This window comes from Nomascus leucogenys, unplaced genomic scaffold (genome assembly GCF_006542625.1).
Source record: "Nomascus leucogenys isolate Asia unplaced genomic scaffold, Asia_NLE_v1 001122F_53209_qpd_obj, whole genome shotgun sequence".
Classification (NCBI taxonomy): Eukaryota; Metazoa; Chordata; class Mammalia; order Primates; family Hylobatidae; genus Nomascus; species Nomascus leucogenys.
Window position 1 is genome coordinate 33,586 of NW_022096924.1, and position 19,371 is coordinate 52,956.

At 49.2% G+C, this 19,371-nt stretch overlaps 1 pseudogene; it reads left to right on the top strand.

The window, feature by feature from the left end:
• Positions 1–11,108: 11,108 nt before the first annotated feature.
• On the top strand, positions 11,109–17,980 carry LOC115834099 (annotated as a pseudogene).
• Positions 17,981–19,371: the final 1,391 nt, after the last annotated feature.

Sequence of the window (19,371 nt, forward strand, 5' to 3'; positions counted from 1 at the left end):
AGTGGTTTCAAAGTACCCTTGGGCAACAAGCAAGAGTTTAGGGAGTGCATAGAGGGAAGGGGAAACCAAGGAAGGGGCTATTGTTAAAGAAAATTTAGGCCGGCACAGTGGCTTACGCCTGTAATCCCAGCACTTTGGGAGGCCAAGGTGGGCAGAGCACCTGAAGTCGGGAGTTTGAGACCAGCCTGACCAACATGGAGAAACCCCGTCTCTACTTAAAAAAATAATAATAATACAAAATTAGGTGGGCATGGTGGTGCATGCCTGTAATCCCAGCTACTCAGGAGGCTGAGGCAGGAGAATCGCTTAAACCCGGGAGGCGAAGGTCGCGGTGAGCCGAGATCACGCCACTGCACGCCAGCCCCGGCAACAAGAGCAAAACTCCATCTCAAATTTAAAAAAAAAAAAAGAAAAAATTATTTACCTGGGTGTGGTGGCTCCTCTATAATCCCAGCACTTTGGGAGGCTGAGATGGCGGGAGGATCGCTTGAGCCCAGAAGTTGGAGACCAGCCCAGGTAACATAGTCAGACCCGCATCTCCACAAATGATTTTTAAAAATATTAGCCAGTTGTGTGGCACATGCCTATAATCCCAGCTACTAGGGATGCTGAGGTGAGAGGATTTCTTGAGCCTGGGAGGTCAAAGCTGCAGTGAGCCATGATCATGTCACTGCATGCCAGCCTGGGTGACAGAATGAGACCCTGTCTCAAAAAAAAAGAAAAAAAATTGTTCAATGATCTTTGCTAAAACACAAACACAATAAGGAAGCCTTTATTCAGAACTACTGTGATAGGTACCACTACAAAGGGGCCTTGCAGTGGGGGAGAGAGACCGGGCTCAACTCCGAATACAGAATAGGCAAGTGGGAATTTATAGCCGAGGAATATCATGGGGGCTGGGGGTAGGGAGGTCAGTGGATAGAAAATTACCAAGAGGAAACATCAGGGGTAAGGGGGATTCTGGCTAAACCGACCTAACAGGATTCTTGCTTAAGATGGGCTAGGGTAATCAACATCACGTAGGAGATGGTGACAGATGAGGAACCTGATCAGATATCTAGGATGATTAGATATTAAGGATGGGGGTTCCTGCTAAACTGACTTAAAGCATTCTTTGTGAAAACTAGATTTTACAGGAAGTGCACAGGTGGGCCTAGCAGAAGATTCCAAAGTCTGACCAAGCAGTTAGAGCAAGCAAAGAATCTTTGTCACCATCAATCATGAATCTCTCCCATGATCATGGCCACATCCTCATACAACGGGACCACCATGGATTGGACTCTAAATGTTCTCATTGGTTTTACTAAAATACCTATTTTAGCCTCAGCTAAATAAATAACAAACATCATAATTTTCATTTTCTTGTATTCACTATATAACTCCTACAATTAAAAATTATTTGTTTGCAGCTGGGCATGGTGGCTCACTGCTCTAAGCCTAGCACTTTGAGAGGCCAAGGCAGGAGGACTGCATGAGCCCAGGAGTTTGAGATCTCTGAACTACAATTTTTTTAAATTGTTTTTTTCAAAGTTCCTCTCCCCTTGGGGAACCCTGCTAGCCACTGTTCCTGACAAGTTGTCTCTGTGGAGACAAAAGTGACTCTATGTTGGATGCTAATCCCCCATGTTGACTTCTGATCAGCCCCAGTCCCGTGAATGCCTCCTGATTCCTACTTTATTTACTGTCCCTAGTCAACCTGATGTTATTGCACAAATTATAAGCTATATGCCGCCCTGATGTATTGCATAAATTATAAGCTATGAAACATACAGCATTCGTGTCTGCTCTGGAAGTTTCCTTTAATTGTCTTGCAGAGAGCACTTAAAACTCTTTCCCTGTGGAATATAAGCCCTAAGTCTGGGGGTAACAGAGGGAGAGATCTCCCTGTCTTGCTGCCGCCCAAGCCCATACTGCTTTTAAGGTCCCCCATTAAAACACCCTTTACTGACAAACTGAATTTGTCTGCCTCATTTCCTTGGTTTTTGGCTCCATTGGCATTTGGGGACCACTTTGTATATATGGCCCTTTCACAGAATAGCCTCACAGACTCTCTGCCTATTCACCCCCTCAAGGCCCATTTCTGCCGGTGAACTCCCTGTACTTCCCTGAACACTACCCCTGCGCACACCACTGCTACCCCGTTACCTCCATTTCCCTTCCCATTCCCCGCTGCACAGTGAGCCCTGAGCAAATGCTCCCCACAGAAAACCCACCCTGCCAGGGGCAGTGGCTCAAGCCTGTCATCCCAGCATTTAGGGAGGTAGAAGCTGGAGCATCGCTTGAGCCTAGGAGTTCAAGACCAGCTGGGGCAACATAGTGAGACCCCATTCTCCACAAAAAGGAGAAAAAAAAATCCACTCTTCCCCAAGACACCACACCCTACCTCCCCTCCTGGGAATCTTGGAGGGCACACCCCAAGCTGTAAGCACCCCCTTCCATTGCCTCGCTGGCAGGGTCAAGTCAGGGTTCCTTCCTCCCTGTCTCTAACATGCTCACTGATCCAGTGGCCTCAGATTCTCCCCTCTCCCCTGCAGGTTTCTCAATATAACTATTCTGTTTGTCTGCATCACCAAAGCCTGCAAAGTATACCTATTGTTTTTGTTTTATTTATTTATTTATTATTTTTTGTTTTTTGAGACAGAGTCATGTTGTGTTGCCCAGGCTGGAATGCAGTGGCCAAGCTCTGCCCACTGCAACCTCCACCTCCCGGTTTCAAGAGATGCTCGTGCCTCAGCCTCTTGAGTAGCTTGGACTACAGGCGCCTGCCACCATGCCCGGCTAATTTTTGTATTTTTTGCAGAGACAGTGTTTCACCATGTTGGCCAGGCTGGCCTCGAACTCCTGAGCTCAGGCAATTGCCCGCTTCAGCTTCCCAAAGTGCTGGGATTACAGGCGTGAGCCACCATGCCTGGCCTGTTTTAGTTTTATTATTCAAATAAGAAATGAATACGTTCACATTTATTTGATTACTTCCAAAATATTTGTTGAGCACCTTCTGTGTGCTAGACACCGTTCTAGATGCTGGGGATGCAGGCATGAATCAAAAGACAAAAATCCTTGCCTTCATGGAGTCTTAGTCTAGCTAGGTGAGATGGGCTGTAAACAAGGGGAAAAAAAAAAAAAAGAGAAAGAGAGAAATTTTCTATTACTTTAAATACTTTTTTTCCGGAAGGAGGGGAAGTTACTTTTAGACAGAATGGTCAGGGAGAGTCTGTCTGAGAAAGTGGACCTGAGAAATGAGCTGGAGTCAGCAATGTGAAAAGAGAACAGAAAGGTAGAGAGACCAACAAGTGCAAAGGCCCTAAGGCGAAAATGAAAAGAGGCCAAGAACTGTAAAGGGGCAGCCGAGGGTAATAAGTGATGTATGGGTAGAGGGAGATGAGGATGGAGAGATGGACTGGGCCACAGGAGGGTGGAGATTTTATTCTGAGGGTGATGAGAGGCACTGGACAGTAAAAGATTCACCAACACAAGCCTTCGCAGCTTCCCGTATATTTCCTTTTTTTTTTTTTCTTTTGAGACGGAGTCTTGCTCTGTTGCCCAGGCTGGAGTGCAGTGGCACGATCTCGGCTCACTGCAACCTCCGCCTCCCGGGTTCACACCATTCTCCTCCCTCAGCCTCCCAAGTAGCTGGGACTACAGGCATCCGCCACCACGCCTGGCTAATTTTTTGTATTTTTAGTAGAGACAGGGTTTCACTGTGTGAGCCAGGATGGTCTCGATCTCCTGACCTCATGATCCACCCACTTCGGCCTCCCAAAGTGCTGGGATTACAGGCGTGAGCCACTGCGCCTGACCAGCTTCCCATATATTTCCATACCACCAGGTGCATATGCAGAGTAGATTTCATCTATGCTGTTGCATAGATGCATATTGCATATGCTGTTCTCTCCTGCTGAAACACCTAGAACAATAGGAGCTTGGCCAGGCGCCATGGCTCACACCTGTAATCCCAGCACTTTGGGAGGCCCAGGTGGGCAGATCACCTAAGGTCAGGAGTTCGAGACCAGACAAGACTCTTGTCTCAAACCGTGTCTCTACTAAAAATACAAAAATTAGCCAGGCATGATGGCGCATGCCTGTAATCCCAGCTACTTGGGAGGCTGCGGCAGGAGAATCACTTGAACCAAAGAGGCAGAGGTTGCAGCAAGCTGAGATATGAGCTACATATGCGGCTGGGCGCGGTGGCTCACGCTTGTAATCCCAGCACTTTGGGAGGCCGAGGCGGGCGGATCACGAGGTCAGGAGATCGAGACCACGGTGAAACCCCGTCTCTACTAAAAATACAAAAAAAAATTAGCCGGGCGTGGTGGCAGGCGCCTGTAGTCCCAGCTACTCAGGAGGCTGAGGCAGGAGAATGGCGTGAACCTGGGAGGTGGAGCTTGCAGTGAGCCGAGATTGAGCCACTGCACTCCAGCCTGGGCGACAGAGCGAGACTGTCTCAAAAAAAAAAAAAAAAAAAAAAAAAAAAAAAAGAGCTACATATGCCTGTAGTATACCTGTTGTCTCAGCTACTTGTAGCCGAGATCTGGGCTACAGAGCAAGACTTCATCTCAAAAAAGAACCCCACCACCACCCCCCCACACACAAATTGGACCCCAGGGCTTGGCACAGAGGCAACTCGGGAAATGCTTGACTGAAGGCTTGACTGATGGAACAACTGAATGAGTTTCAGGGAGGTAGAGCCCCACCTCTGGCAGGCTGCCCAGTCAGGCTGCCCCCCCCCCAAACTTTCCACCCCTTACTGGCATCTCTTCATCCACTAAACACTTATCAGTCACATGTCCAGTTCCCTTAGGGCTACCTGGTTGGCACCAAACAGAATCCAATCACAGTTTAGAGACTCCTGGGGTAGGTAATGTAATAATTCCAGGCAAGGGGTCAAGAAGGGAGGAGGGAGAGTGGGAAATGTCCAGTGTCCCACTCCACAGTGAGTGCTCCAGCCACCCCAGAAAAATTAACTTCTCTATGGGGAGGGAAGAATCTCATGCTTAAATCAGACTCCCAGCTACAAGGGGAAGAATGTGCCGACACACAAGGCAATGCTGGGTCCTGACATCTTGTTAGGTTGGTTGGTGTTGGTAGTAAGCAGCAAAGCATGTGGCTGTTTGTGGGCGGCAAGCCACCCAGGCGCCGAGGCAAGAGACCGAGGACACGAGCTGTTCCAGTATAATGAAATATAAAACAAGAATAGTTATACCAGATATAGATCTTAGATATGATTATATATGAATATCAATAATCATTAGTTGGTAGTAATTACTCTTTATTCCAATACTATAATAATCCTCGCTCTATAATCTTAACCTAGGAAAATCCAGGCCATACAGAGATAGGAGCTGAGGGGACATAGTGAGGTGTGACCAGAAGACAAGAGTGTGAGCCTTCTGTATGCCTAAACAGGGCCACCAGAATGGCTCCTTGGTCTAGCGGTGACGCCAGCGTCTGGGAAGACACCCGTTGCCAGACGGACCGTGGTCTAGCGGTAGCCTCAGTGTCACGGAAAAACACTGGCTACTTAGCAGACCAGGAAAGGGAGTCTCCTTTTCCCCGGGGGAGTTTAGAGAAGACTCTGCTCCTCCACCTCTTGTGGAGGGCCTGACACCAGTCAGGCTTGCCCGCAGTTATCCAGAGGCCTAACCATCTCCCTGTGGTGCTGTGCTTCAGTGGTCACACTCCTAGTCCGCCTTCATGTTCCATCCTGTACACCTGGCTCTGCCTTCTAGATAGCAGTAGTAAACTAGTGAAAATACTAAAAGTCTCTGATATGCAGAAATAATGGCGTAAGCTCTCTTTTTCTCTGTCCCTCTCCCTCTCTGCCTCGGCTGCCAGGCAGGGAAGGGCCCCCTGTCTAGTGGACACATGAGCTTACCTATCATTGGAGATGACTCACACTCTTTACCCTGCCCCTTTTGCTTTGCATCCAATAAATAACAGTGCAGCCAGACATTTGGGGCCACTACTGGCCTCCGCGCATTGGTGGTAATGGTCCCTCGGGCCCAGCTGCCTTTTCTTTTATCTCTTTGTCTTGTGTCATGTGCCATCATGCCTGGCTAATTTTTGTATTTTTAGTAGAGATACGGTTTGAGACAAGTGTCTTGTCTGGTCTCGAACTCCTGACCTTAGGTGATCTGCCCACCTGGGCCTCCCAAAGTGCTGGGATTACAGGCCCTTGTGTCTTTATTTCTACACTCTCTCGTCGCCGCACACAGGGAGAAGCCCGCCGACCCTGTGGGGCTGGTCCCTATAGCTGTTATGGATTGAATTGTGTCTTCCTCGCAAAATTCATATGTTGATGTCCTAGCCCCTAGTACCTCAGAATGTAACTGTAACCTGAGTCTTTAAAGAGCTAATTAAGGGGCTGGGTGCGATGGCTCACGCTTGTAATCCCAGCACTTTGGGAGGCTGAGGTGGGCCTTGGAGTTCGGCAAGATCAGGAGTTTGAGACCAGCCAGGCCAACACAGTGAAACCCCATCTCTACTAAAAATACAAAAAAAAAATTAGCTGGGCATGGTGGCGGGCACCTGTAATCCCAGCTACTAGGGAGGCTGAGGCAGGAGAATCACTTGAACCTGGGAGGCGGAGGTTGCAGTGAGCCGAGATTGCGCCACTGCACTCCAGCCTGGGCGACAGAGCAAGATTCTTGTCTCAAAAAAAAAAAAAACAAAGGTTAGGGCCGGGCGCGGTGGCTTTAGGAGGTCCAGGCGGGAGGATCACTTGAGGTCAGGAGTTCAAGACCAGCCTGATCAACATGGTGAAACCTCATTTCTACTAAAAAATATAAAAATTAGCTGGGCGTGGTGGTGGGTGCCTGTAATCCCAGCTACTCAGGAGGCTGAGGCAGGAGAATGGCTTGAACCTGGGAGACGGAGGTTGCAGTGAGCCAAGATCACACCACATGGCACTCCAGCCTGCGTGACAGAGCAAGACTCTGTCTCAAAAAAAAAAAAGAAAGAAAGAAAGAAAAGAAAGCCCTCAGGAAACAATCCCTGGCACACAAGCAGTACTCAGTACTGTACTCTCTGTAAGTGCTTACTGGGCAAAGGTGAACAAACAGGCCCTTCCCTGAGAAACTCAGAGTTATGTAAAATTAAAAAGGTCACCAGATAATAAGCATCCCCATTATTGCAACTCTATCCTTAGCACCCTGCAGGGCCCCTTGAGGGCAGAAACTTATTCATCTATGTGAGAAAGGGCTTAGCAAAAGAGAGCACCCAGGAAGAACTTGCCAAACCGAATAGTTTCGAAACACCTTCTGATGCCGTGCCATGTGTCAGGACTTAGTGACTGACTCCTCATGGGAGCAGTAGGAGTAGATTTCTAGAAGTTCTGTTTGGTTCCTTTTCAAATCTGCCATGAAATAAATAGTTTTTTGCTCCCAATATTGATTTTTTTAAGTTTTAAATTTTGTGAGCACAATTTTTTTTTTTTGAGATGGAGTCTTGCTCTGTCGCCCAGGCTGGAGTGCAGTGGCACAATCTTGGCTCACTGCAACCTCCGTCTCCTGGGTTCAAGTGATTGTCATGCCTCAGCCTCCCGAGTAGCTGAGACTACAGGTGCCCACCACCACGCCGGGCTAATTTTTGCTTTTTTTTTTTTTTTCCTTTCTTTCTTTTTGAGATGGAGTCTTGCTCTGTTGGCAGGCTGGAGTGCAGTGGCATGATCTCAGCTCACTGCAACCTCTGCCTCCCGGGTTCAAGCGATTCTCCTGCCTCAGCCTCCTGTGTGGCTGGGACTACAGGCACGCGCCACCATGCCCAGCTAATTTTTGTATTTTTAGTAGAGACGAGGTTTCACCATGTTGGCCAGGCTGGTCTCGAACTCCCGACCTCAGGTGATCCACCTGCCTCAGTCTCCCAAAGTGCTGGGATTACAGGCGTGAGCCACTGCGCCCGGCCTGTATTTCCTTTTTGCCAAGAGTTTGGAGAGCACATTTACTCGGTTATCATCTCAAAACAGGTTCCCAGTTCATAGCTTGAGCTTTCTTGATCTATTATATCAGGCTCTACTCCCTGGGGTACAAAAAAACTCACCAATGATCACAGCTTCCTAAGGAAGAGCTTTAAAAAAAAATTCCTCTTTCTTTCTCCTTCAGCTGTTCTGCTTAGCACCAAGGCAGCCTTTTCTGTAGTTCCTTGGGGCTGGTGTTGTGGGTTGTGCAGCGGATTCATTTCTCATTAGACTTGAGGGCGACACCCTTTGGGGCTCAGCTTAATGTGAGGAGATCTGCCATATGGCTCCCCACCTGGGGAGGCCCTGGATTTTCACTTGTGTCCCTCTTGCCCTGTGTGGTTGACAAGCTGAAACTTGCAGGTTTAATATTGGTAAACGCCCTCATGTCATAAGTAGCCTTGGTGCTCCAATATCCCAATCTTCCTGTTAAGCATTTGGTTACCAGCTTTCAGTCCATAATTGGCCTGAGCATTCCTCATACTTTTTTTTTTTCTTTAAGACGGACTTTCGCTCTGGTTGCCCAGGCTGGAGTGCAGTGGCGCGATCTCGGCTTACTGCAACCTCTGCCTTCCGGGTTCAAGCGATTCTCCTGCTTCAGCCTCCTGAATAGCTGGGATTACAGGTACATGCCACCATGCCCAGCTAATTTTGTATTTTTAGTAGAGACAGGATTTCTCTGTGTTGGTCAGGCTGGTCTTGAACTCCAGCCCCAGGTGACCCACCTGCCTCGCCCTCCCAAAGTGCTGGGATTAAAGGGGTGAGCCACCGTGCCCGGCCACATTCTTCATACTTTTAAGCACTTCAGTTTGATACGGGGTCTCAGTCGCCCAGGCTAGAGTGCAGTGGCGTGATCACCGCTCACCGCAGCGTTGATCTCCCCAGGCTCAGGTGATCCTCCCACACCTGTAGTTGGGACTACAGGTGTGTGCCACCAGGCCTGGCTAATTTTTGTATTTTTAGTAGAGATGGGTTTTTGCCATGTTGCCCAGGCTGGTCTCCAACTCCTGGGCTCAAGAGATCCACCCACCTTGGCTTCCCAAAGTGCTGGGATTACAGGCGTGAGCTACCTACCACACCGGGCAGATCTTCAGCGTTTTTTTGTTTTTGTTTTTATTTGTTTTTTAGAGACAGGGTTTCACCATGTTGGTCAGGGGTGGTCTCGAACTCCTGGCCTCAAGTGATCCGCCTGCCTCAGCCTTCCAAAGTGCTGGTATTACAAGCATGAGCCACTGTGCCCAGCCAAGGAACTTCAGTGTTTTTAAGAGGATATTTTAATATATTATCTAACGTAGTCATTATCTTCAGAGAAAGGATGAACTGAATAAAGTAGCCTACCATCACAAAAGAAAAATCCCGGAAAACCCAGTTTCAGTGACAAAATAGGCCCAGCACAACTCCCTCCTTCATTGACCTCTGAAATTGTCTCGAGACCGAGCAAATAACATCACCGGTAAATACCATATGGCCCAAGTACCAGGGGACACCCTCACAAGTCACAGCCACCACTCGATGTGTAGCTGTTATTCAGTGACAACTCCACATAGTGACATCATATGTTAATGTCACCCATCAATGCTCTGGGAGATGACAACCCAAAACTATGTGTTGCTTCAACAAGCAAGTGTTGAGTACCCACCATATGCCCAGTGTTGGGGTTACAGCAGAAAACAAGACAAATAAGATTTCTTCCTTCATAGAATTTACAGCTGGGTAAGGACAACGGACAATGAACACATAATAAACAAGTCTAAAGTGTCAAAAGTTCTATGAAAAAAAAAAAAACACATAAGAACCAGGGTGGCCGGGCACGATGGCTCACATCTGTAATTCCAGCACTTTGGGAGGCCAAGGCGGGCGGATCACAAGGTCGGGAGTTTGGACTAGCCTAGCTAATATGGTGAAACCCTGTCTTTATTAAAAATACGAAAATTAGCCGGGCGTGGTGGCATGCACCTGTAGTCCCAGCTTCTCAGGAGCCTGAGGCAGAAGAATTCCTTGAACCTGGGAGGCAGAAGTTGAAGTGAGCTGAGATCACACTACTGCACTCCAGCCTGGGCGATAGATCCGAGACTCAGTCTCAAAAAAAAAAAAAAAAAAGCCAGGGTAATGAGTCAGCGTGGACAATGCTACTTCAAACTGGATGTCTCAGAAAGTCTCTCTGATGAGGTGGCATTTGAGCTGAAACCTGAAGGATGAGAAGAAGCCCGTCATGGGAAGAGCCCAGGATGGCGAATACCAAGCAGGGAACCAGCAAGTGCAAAGGCCCTGAGGTAGAAGGGTTCTTGGCCCAAGGAACAGAAAGGAGGCCGTTTGGCTGGGAAGCAGTGAGGTGGCAAGTGCTGGAACGTGGGGTCAGAGGGAGAGGCAGGGACCAGATCACAGGAGGTCTTCTCTCCTGGGCCTTGGGGAGGAGTTTGGATTCTAAGAATAAGTGGACGCCGGCTGGGCTCACGCCTGTAATCCCAGCACTTTGGAAGGCCGAGGCAGGTGGATCACCTGAGGTCAGGAAAGCAGCCTGGCCAACATGGTGAAACCCCGTCTCTACTAAAAATAGAAAAAATTAGCTGGGCATGGTGGCGGGCGCCTGTAGTCCCAGCTACTCAGGAGGCTGAGGCTGGAGACCTGCTTGAACCCTGGGGGGTGGAGGTTGCAGTGAGCCGAGATCGCGCCACTGCACTCCAGCCTGGGTGGACAGAGCGAGGCTGTATCTCAAAACATACATACGTACATGGAAGCCATTGAGGGGCCATGTGACTGACACTCTGAGAAGATCGCTGTGGTAAAGGATATCCCAGTCAGAACTGTCTCGCGTAAAGATGGGGCCCTGCTCCTCCCTGTATCATCACCTGTCGCCCATCCCATCTCTAAGCAGGGCCCCACCTCATTCAGGAGCCCTCCTTCCAAGTACCCGCCTCCTTCCAAACCCATTCGTGAACCCAACATGGCCCAAGGGAAAGTGCCTTCTGATTGGACAACTCGTGTGTGTGACCTTGGGCGGAGCCCACTGTGATTGGCTACAAGCTTTCCTTTCTCTTCCACTCAGACAACTATTTCGATGAGTGCTATTGTACCATGAGACAAGTACGCTCTCTGATTGGTCTTCCATGCATGAGTGACGCAGAAACAGCCTATAGACGCCACGAGTCGGCGGCGCTACCGAGGGGCTGTGGGCGCTGCAGGTGGAACTTAGGGCTGTCAGTGCGCTTCCAGCTCGTCACGCCGACCCCGCGCGCAGCCCGCACTATGGCAGCCCCGCCGCAGCTGAGGGCTCTGCTCGTAGTCGTCAACGCACTGCTGCGCAAGCGCCGCTACCACGCTGCGTTGGCCGTGCTTAAGGGCTTCCGGAACGGGGCTGTGTGAGTGGGGCCGTCGGGCCGGGCTGGGGCTGAGGGATGTCCTGGCTGGGGTCAGAGGCGCGAGTTCGAAGTCCGATTCCTCGGTGTCGTTTGTCCTGGAGCAGTCCTCGTGTGTCTCTAAGTCCCGGAGGGCACCATCTGTGCAATGGGAGCTGGATTTCGGGTTGCGCCCCTTCCCGGCTCTGAACTGGGGTTCCCACTGCACATTTTCTGGGTCTTACTACCTTTGCAGCCTCGCCCTCTTGCTTTGACTCCTCCCATGCCAGCTCCTGTATCCCCTCATTTGGGTTCAGTTCACCTCGCCTCTCTGTGTGCCTTTGGGCCTGACTGGCCTCAACGGCCCCATCTGCACAATGGGGAACTGGACTCTGGCCTCTAGCTGGCAGGCGGATGCCTCCTGTCTATCCTGTCCCCATGAAGCTTGCCCATGGGCTTGCATCCTGCTTCTCACTCCTCACCTGTAGGACTCCAGCGCTAAGTCTCATTTGGCTCAGGGGGCTGCTGGGACGTGACAATGAATGTAAAAGAAGCTGCAGCTATCCTGGCATCTTACCTGCAAGAGAGGTCTTGGGGTCATTGCCCTGGCTGGTGCCTAGAGGGGAGCTCAGTCTCCTTTAAACCTAGTGCATAACAGCCACCATTTATTGAGGGCCTATAGTGCCAGAACTGGGGACAAAGCAGAGAACAAACCAGAGAAAGTGGTTTGTGTCCCCCAGAATTGGCATCCTAGTGGCAACGTGGGATGGTGGGAAGGATGTGGTTGCCTTGGCTTGAACCCTGGCCCCACCTACCCGTGTGATCTGGAGGAAGTCATTTAGCCTCTCTAAGCCTCAATATCTGTAAAATGGGCATGGTACTAGTACTTATACTATCAGGATTGAGTCAATATGTGTGAAATGCTTAGCACAGGCTGGCCACAGTGGCTCACACCTGTAATCCTAGCACTTTGGGAGGCTGAGGCGGGCAGATTATCTGAGGTCAGGAGTTCGAGACTAGCCTGGCCAACATGGCAAAACCCCATTTCTACCAAAAATACAAAAATTAGCCGGGTGTAGTGTCACATGCCTGTAGTCCCAGCTACATGGGAGGCTGAGGCAGGAGAACTGCTTGAACCCAGGAGGTGGAGGTTGCAGTGAGCTGAGATTGCGCCACTGCACTCCAGCCTGGGTGACAGAGTGAAACTCCATCTCAAAAGGAAAAAAAAAAAAAAGTAAGTTTCATCAGGCCATAACTTTATCTATTTTGTTCCTTGGTGTATTACTAGCACCTGGTATTTAGTAGTTTCTCAAATATTTATTGAATGAATGAATAAGTGTGCAAGATCAGAATTGCCATTGTCCCCATTTTCCAGATGAAACGGCTGTAGCTCAGAAGTAGACCCATTGCTCATGGCCACAGCACTTGGTCACGGTTGGAGCCAGGATTCAAACCCAAGGATGCCTGGCACCAGTGCCAGGCTCTTGGCTCCCATGGACACTCAAGAGTCAGGTTCCACTGGGTCTGGCCAGATTATATCAGCCATTCCTTCATGTGCCCTGAGATAACAGATAACATCAGTGACCCTTTTGCCAAGTTTTTTTTTTATTTTTTTTAGATGGAGTGTTGCTCTGTCACCAGGCTGGAGTGCAGTGGCACAATCTCGGCTCACTGCAAGCTCCGCCTCCCAGGTTCATGCCATTCTCCTGCCTCAGCCTCCCGAGTAGCTGGGAGTACAGTAGCTCCTGGGACTACAGGCACCCGCCACCACACCCGGCTAATTCTTTGTATTTTTAGTAGAGACGGGGTTTCACCGTGTTAGCCAGGATGGTCTCGATCTCCTGACCTCATGATCCACTCGCCTCAGCCTCCCAGAGTGCTGGGATTCAGGCATGAGCCGCTGCACCCAGCCCCCCACCCCACTTTTTTTTTGTTGAGATGGGGTCTTGCTCTGTCGCCCAGGCTGGAGTGCAGTGGTGTTATCTCGGCTCACTGCGACCTCCGCTTCCTGGGTTCAAGCAATTCTCCTGCTTCAGCCTCCCAAGTAGCTGGGACTACAGGTATGTGCCATCATGCCCAGCTAATTTTTTGTATTTTTAGTAAAGATGGGTTTCACCATGCTGGCCAGACTGGTCTTGAATTCCTGATCTCATGACCACCTGCCTGGGCCTTCCAAAATTCTGGGATTACAGGTGTGAGCCACCGCACCCAGCGCCCCACACATCTTTTAAAAAATTTTATGTTGAAATAATTTTAGATTTATAATTTCCTCATTTTACACAATTATTGCTGTGCTGCACACACATCTGTACACCTTGCCCTAATAAATTGTGCCTCCATATCAGTGTGCATAAAGCTGCCTCATTCTTTTTTTTTTTTGAGACGGAGTTTTGCTCTGTCACCTAGGTTGGAGTGCAGTGGCGCGATCTCGGCTCACTGCAAGCTCCACCTCCCAGGTTCACGTCATTCTCCCGCCTCAGCCTCTCCGAGTAGCTGGGACTACAGGCGCCCGCCACCACGCCCAGCTAATTTTTTGTATTTTTAGTAGAGACGGGGTTTCACCGTGGTCTCGATCTGCTGACCTCGTGATCTGCCCACCTCGGCCTCCCAAAGTGCTGGGATTACAAGCATGAACCACCGCGCCCGGCCTTTTTTTTTTTTTTTCGAGACGGAGTCTTGCTCTGTTGCCCAGGCTGGAGTGCAGTGGCACTATCTCGGCTCACTGCAACCTCCACCTCCCAGATTCAAGTGATTCTCCTGCTTCAGCCTCCCAAGTAGCTTGGATTACAGGTGTGTGCCACCACGTCCAGCTAATTTTTGTATTTTTAGTAGAGATGGGGTTTCGCTATATTGGCCAGGCTGGTCTTGAACTCCTGACCTCAGGTGATCCACCCGCCCGGCCTCCCAAAGTGCTGGGATTACAGGCATGAACCACCACACCTGGCCTTTTTTTTTTATTTTTTTAAATTTAAAAATAGGGTCTTGCTCTGTCGCCCAGGCTGGAGTGCACTGGTGTGATCATAGCTCACTGTAGCCTTGAACTCCTGGGTTCCAGGAATCCTCGCACCTCAGCCTCCCGAGTGGCTAGGACTACAGGTGCACAACACCATACCCAGCTAATTTTTCATACTTTTTGTAAACATGGGGTATCACTACGTTGCCCAGGCTGGTCTCAAGCTCCTGGGCTCAAGCGATCCACCCACCTCAGCCTCCCAAAGTGCTGGGATTACAGGCATGAGTCACTGCACTTGGTCAAATTTTTTATTTTTTGTAGAGATTTTTTATTTTTTGTAGAGATGGGGTCTCACCATGTTGCCCAGGCTGGTCTTGAACTCATGGCCTTAAGCAATCCTCCTACCTTGGCCTCCCAGAGTGCTAGGATTACAGGCATGAGCCACCGCACCCAGCCTTAGACACAGGTTTGATTCCAGTCTTTTGTTTTTTCAAACAAGCCTGCAGTGAACATTCATGTATATTTTGGGAGACAATAGTATGTGGCTCATGACCATTGTCTCAAGGAGGCTGTCAGGATTTTTAGACCTTGTAGCCCGGTAAGACCAGGGTCGGGTACCTGGAGAACTTAGTCAGGGATGGGGTAGGGGTGGAGGTGTCCAATAAAGAAGAATAAGAAAAGAAGAGACACTAATATTGATTGAGCTAGGAACTTTTACATGTGCGTAACTGCCAAAAGCCATTCTGTAAAATGGAGAATACCTTTTGTTGATGGGAAAAGGGAGGTTCAGAGAGGTTAACTGATTTATCCAAGTTCACACAGCAAAATATGGCAGGGCTTCAGCACTAAATACCACTGTCTTTCTTCTATTCATCTTAGTTAAAACAATAAAAGTAAACATGGTCTTGTTCACATCATTCCTAGATCCCTAAATGAGGAAGGGGAAAGGAGGGGTGGGGAAGAGGTTTGAATCTTAAAAAGAGGCAATTATGTAACAATTATGTAACATTTAAAATATTTAATAATTTTAAAAGCAGTACTTAATCATAGATAATTCTGGAAGTCTAGAAAAGTTTAAAAAGCAACCAAAAATAAATTATATACTCCTCCAGTGCAGTGGGCATTGCTAGTAACAGTGGCATATTTCCTTCCAATTTTTTATTTTATTTTATTTTTGTTTTTGAGACAGAGTCTTAGTCTGCTGCCCAGGCTGGAGTACAGTGGTGTGATCTTAACTCGCTGCAGCCTCTACTCCTGGGTTCAAGAGATTCTCCTGCCTCAGCCTCCTGAGTAGCTGGGATTACAGGTGCCTGCCACCACACCCAGCTAATTTTTGTAGTATTTTTAGTAGAGACAGGGTTTCACCATGTTGTCCAGTCTGGTCTCAAACTCCTGACCTCAAATGATCTGCCCACTTCAGCCTCCCAAAGTGCCAACCATTTTATAAATGCATTTTTACAAAGTTGAGGTCCTCCTTTGTATAATAGTTAGAAAGAGGTACATTTTGAATAGGTACAGTGTTACCTAAGAGCTGTTTTAGGGAATTTGTTAACTTTAAGATGAGCCAAGCTGAAGACAGAACCTTCTAGAAATGACATTGTCATGGGTAAGGGCTGTTCTGGCATCGGTCAGTCAACTTATTTATCAAGCACATGTTATATGTCAGGTACCATGTGGGGTGCTAGGGACTATGCAGACGACAAGCCAGACACATTCCCTGTCTTCACAGAGCCCACAGTCTAGCACAGGAAAGAGATCATTATGATAGAATAAATACTTAATAACCGAGTCATTAAATTGGGAAGATGAAGTGCTGGAGAGAAGTTTTGGGATCTGTGGCAATGAAAATTGCCCAAACCTAGGCTGGAGCATCAGGCGGCCTTTGCAGAGGGCCCAGCTGAGACCGGAAGGCTGAGGGAAGGTGGCTGGGGAGGAGCACGCCAGGTAGTAGGAACCGCCAGGCCAAAGCCAGGAGCAGAGAAGAACCTCATGTGTCAGATGCAGTCCAGGAAGGACAGTATGGCTGGAGCAGCAGAGGAGGGCCCTGGGGTGAGGTAGGGGCAGTGAACAGGGGCCAAGGCTGTAGCACTTGGAAGGCTGCAGGGAAGAGCTTGGAATTTGTTCTGTGAGTAGTGGAAAGATGTTAGAGGATTTTAAGCTGGGAGTGATGTGATGAGATTGATGTTTTTAAAAGATGAGACTGGCTAGGATGGGCAGGATGGCTCACGCCTGTAATCCCAGCACTTTGGGAGGCCGAGGCGGGCGGATCACCTGAGGTTGGGAGTTCGAGACCAGCCTGACCAACAGGGAGAAACCCCGTCTCTACTAAAAATACAAAGTTAGCCAGGCATGGTGGCACATGCCTGTAATCCCAGCTGAGGGAGGCTGAGGCAGGAGAATCGCTTGAACCCGGGAGGCGGAGGTTGCAGTGAGCGAGATCATGCCATTGCACACCAGGCTGGGCAACAAGAGCAAAACTTCGTCTAAAAAAAAAAAAAAAAAAAAAAAAAAGAGACTGGCTGCAGTGAGAATGTCAGGATGGAGCAGAGGGAGCAATTCCACAAAGCCAGTTGAGCAAGGATGGTGGACCTTTTACATGTACCATCTCCTTCCATCAAAATTATGGGGCCGGGCACAGTGGCTCACGCCTGTAATCCCAACACTTTGGGAGGCCGAGGCGGGCAGATCACCTGAGCTCAGGAGTTTGAGACCAGCCTGGCCAACATGGAGAAACCTTGTCTCTTATACTAAAAATACAAAAATTAGCCAGGCATGGTGGCACGTGCCTGTAATCCAGCTACTTGGGAGGCTGAAGCAGGAGAATTGCTTGAACCCAGGAGGTGGAGGTTGCAGTAAGCCAAGATCATACCACTGCACTTCAAGCCTGGGCTACAGAGAGAGACTCTGTCTCAGAAAAGAAAAAGAAATTACAACCAGCCCTCTGAGGTTTAACATCCCTTTTTGAGGTGGGTGGATCACCTGAGATCAGGAGTTCCAGACCAGCTAGGCACATGGTGAAACTCCATCTCTACTAAAACACAAAAATTAGCCTGGCATGGTGGCTGGCGCCTTAATCCCAGCTCTTGGGAGGCTGAGACAGGAAATTTCTTGAACCCGGAGGCCGAGGCTACAGTGAGCCAGATTGCACCACTGTACTCCAGCCTGGGCGACGGAGTGAGACTCCATCTCAAAAAACAAACAAAAAACATCCCTTTTTATGCTGAGCGTGATGGCACAAACCTGTAGTCTCAGCTACTCAGGGAGCTGAGGCTGGAGGATTGCTGGAGCCCAGGAGTTCAGGGCTGCAGTGAGCTATGATCGTACCACTGCACACCAGCCTGGGAGACAGAGTGAGGCTCTGTCGCTAAATAATTAAAAATAAACATCCCTTTTTATGGTGGGAAACTGAGGCTGAGAGAAGTTAAAGGACACGCCTGAGACCATACTACCAGGAAGTATCAGATCCAGGATTTGCATCCAGCATGATTTCCCCTCCCAAAGTGGTGTTAGAATTTGGGATGGGGGGAGAGAACAAGGGGTCAAAAGGACAGCCCAAAAGAAAGTGCGACACAATGACATTATAGTAACTGTTTTCTTCTGTTTCTACAGCTATGGAGCCAAAATCCGGGCCCTCACGCGCTTGTCATGACCTTTCTCTTCCGGAATGGCAGGTACACATCCCTCAACTGGGAGAGAATGTGGTCAGCCCTCAGTGCCAGGACAGTCGTAATAGCTTCCTAGTGGGTCTTACCCCTGTCCCATCACGCCTCCTAGTCCAACTCTTGTTTTGTTGTGTTTTTGTTGTTGTTGTGTTGAGATGGAGTCTCTCTGTCGCCCAGGCCAGAGTGCAGTGATGATCTTGGTTCACTGCAACCTCCGCCTCTGGGGTTCAAGCGATTCTCCTGCTTCAGTCTCCTGAGTAGCTGGGACTATAGGCACCCGCCACCACACCTGGCTAATTTTTGTATTTTTTAGTAGAGATGGAGTTTCACCATATTGGCCAGGCTGGTCTTCAACTCCTGACTTCAGGCGATCAGCCGCCTGGGCCTCCCACAGTGCTGGGATTTACAGGTGTGAGTCACCGTGCCCAGCCTGAAGTCCAACTCTGATCCCATTATCCCTGCTTGAAAACTCCTGTGCCCTCCAAGGAAGCCCAGTTCCAGGCCTGACCTTCAGGGCCTTCTGCAGTCTGGCCTCAGCTGACCCCCTGTTTGTGTCCACCTGGGGTGCCCTTGGCACACAGAACTCGCTGCCATTCCATGCACATGCCATGTGTAGCTCCACCTGCACACATCTGCTCATGCAGCACCCCGCCAGGAGTGCTTTGGCTCACACTCCATCTTTACTTCCCTCCTGGCAATCCAGACCAGTTCTCTGAGGATCACTTCCTCCTCAAATCTCCCTGATCTCTCGTCTCTCGCTGAAGCGTCTTCCCTTTCCTCTCATCTCCCGTAGCTTTCCCTTAAGGCACTTCTCAGAAAACGGGTTGCGGTCTAGTGTTTAATGCATATAGGCTCATGTGGAACATAGAGGAATCATGCACCTGGCAGCCTCCAGCCAAATCCAACTTGCAAGATGTGCTCATTTTGTATTTTTATCTTTTTATTTTTTCTGTTTGTTTTGTGTTTGTTGTCCTCAAGTCATTTTTGAAAAAACTGAACTCATGTGTTATATCAGCAGATATTTATTTTGAGCATCTGCTATGTGCCAGACACTGGTTCTAGGTACTGGGGATACAGCAGTGAACAAAACAGACAGTGACTCCTGCTGACATTCTAGCAAGGGGTGGCAGAAAATAAACATAGTAGCTGGGCGCGGTGGCTCATGCTTGTAATCCCAGCACTTTGGGAGGCCGAGGCAGGCGGATCACGAGGTCAGGAGATCGAGACCACGGTGAAACCCCGTCTCTACTAAAAATACAAAAAATTAGCTGGGCGTGATGGCGGGCGCCTGTGGTCCCAGCTACTCGGAGAGGCTGAGGCAGGAGAATGGTGTGAACCCGGGAGGCGGAGCTTGCAGTGAGCCGAGATCATGCCACTGCACTCCAGCCTGGGTGACAGAGCGAGACTCCGTCTCAAAAAAAAAAAAAAAAAAGAAAAAAAATAAACATAGTAAGGAGAGTCTGTGGTATG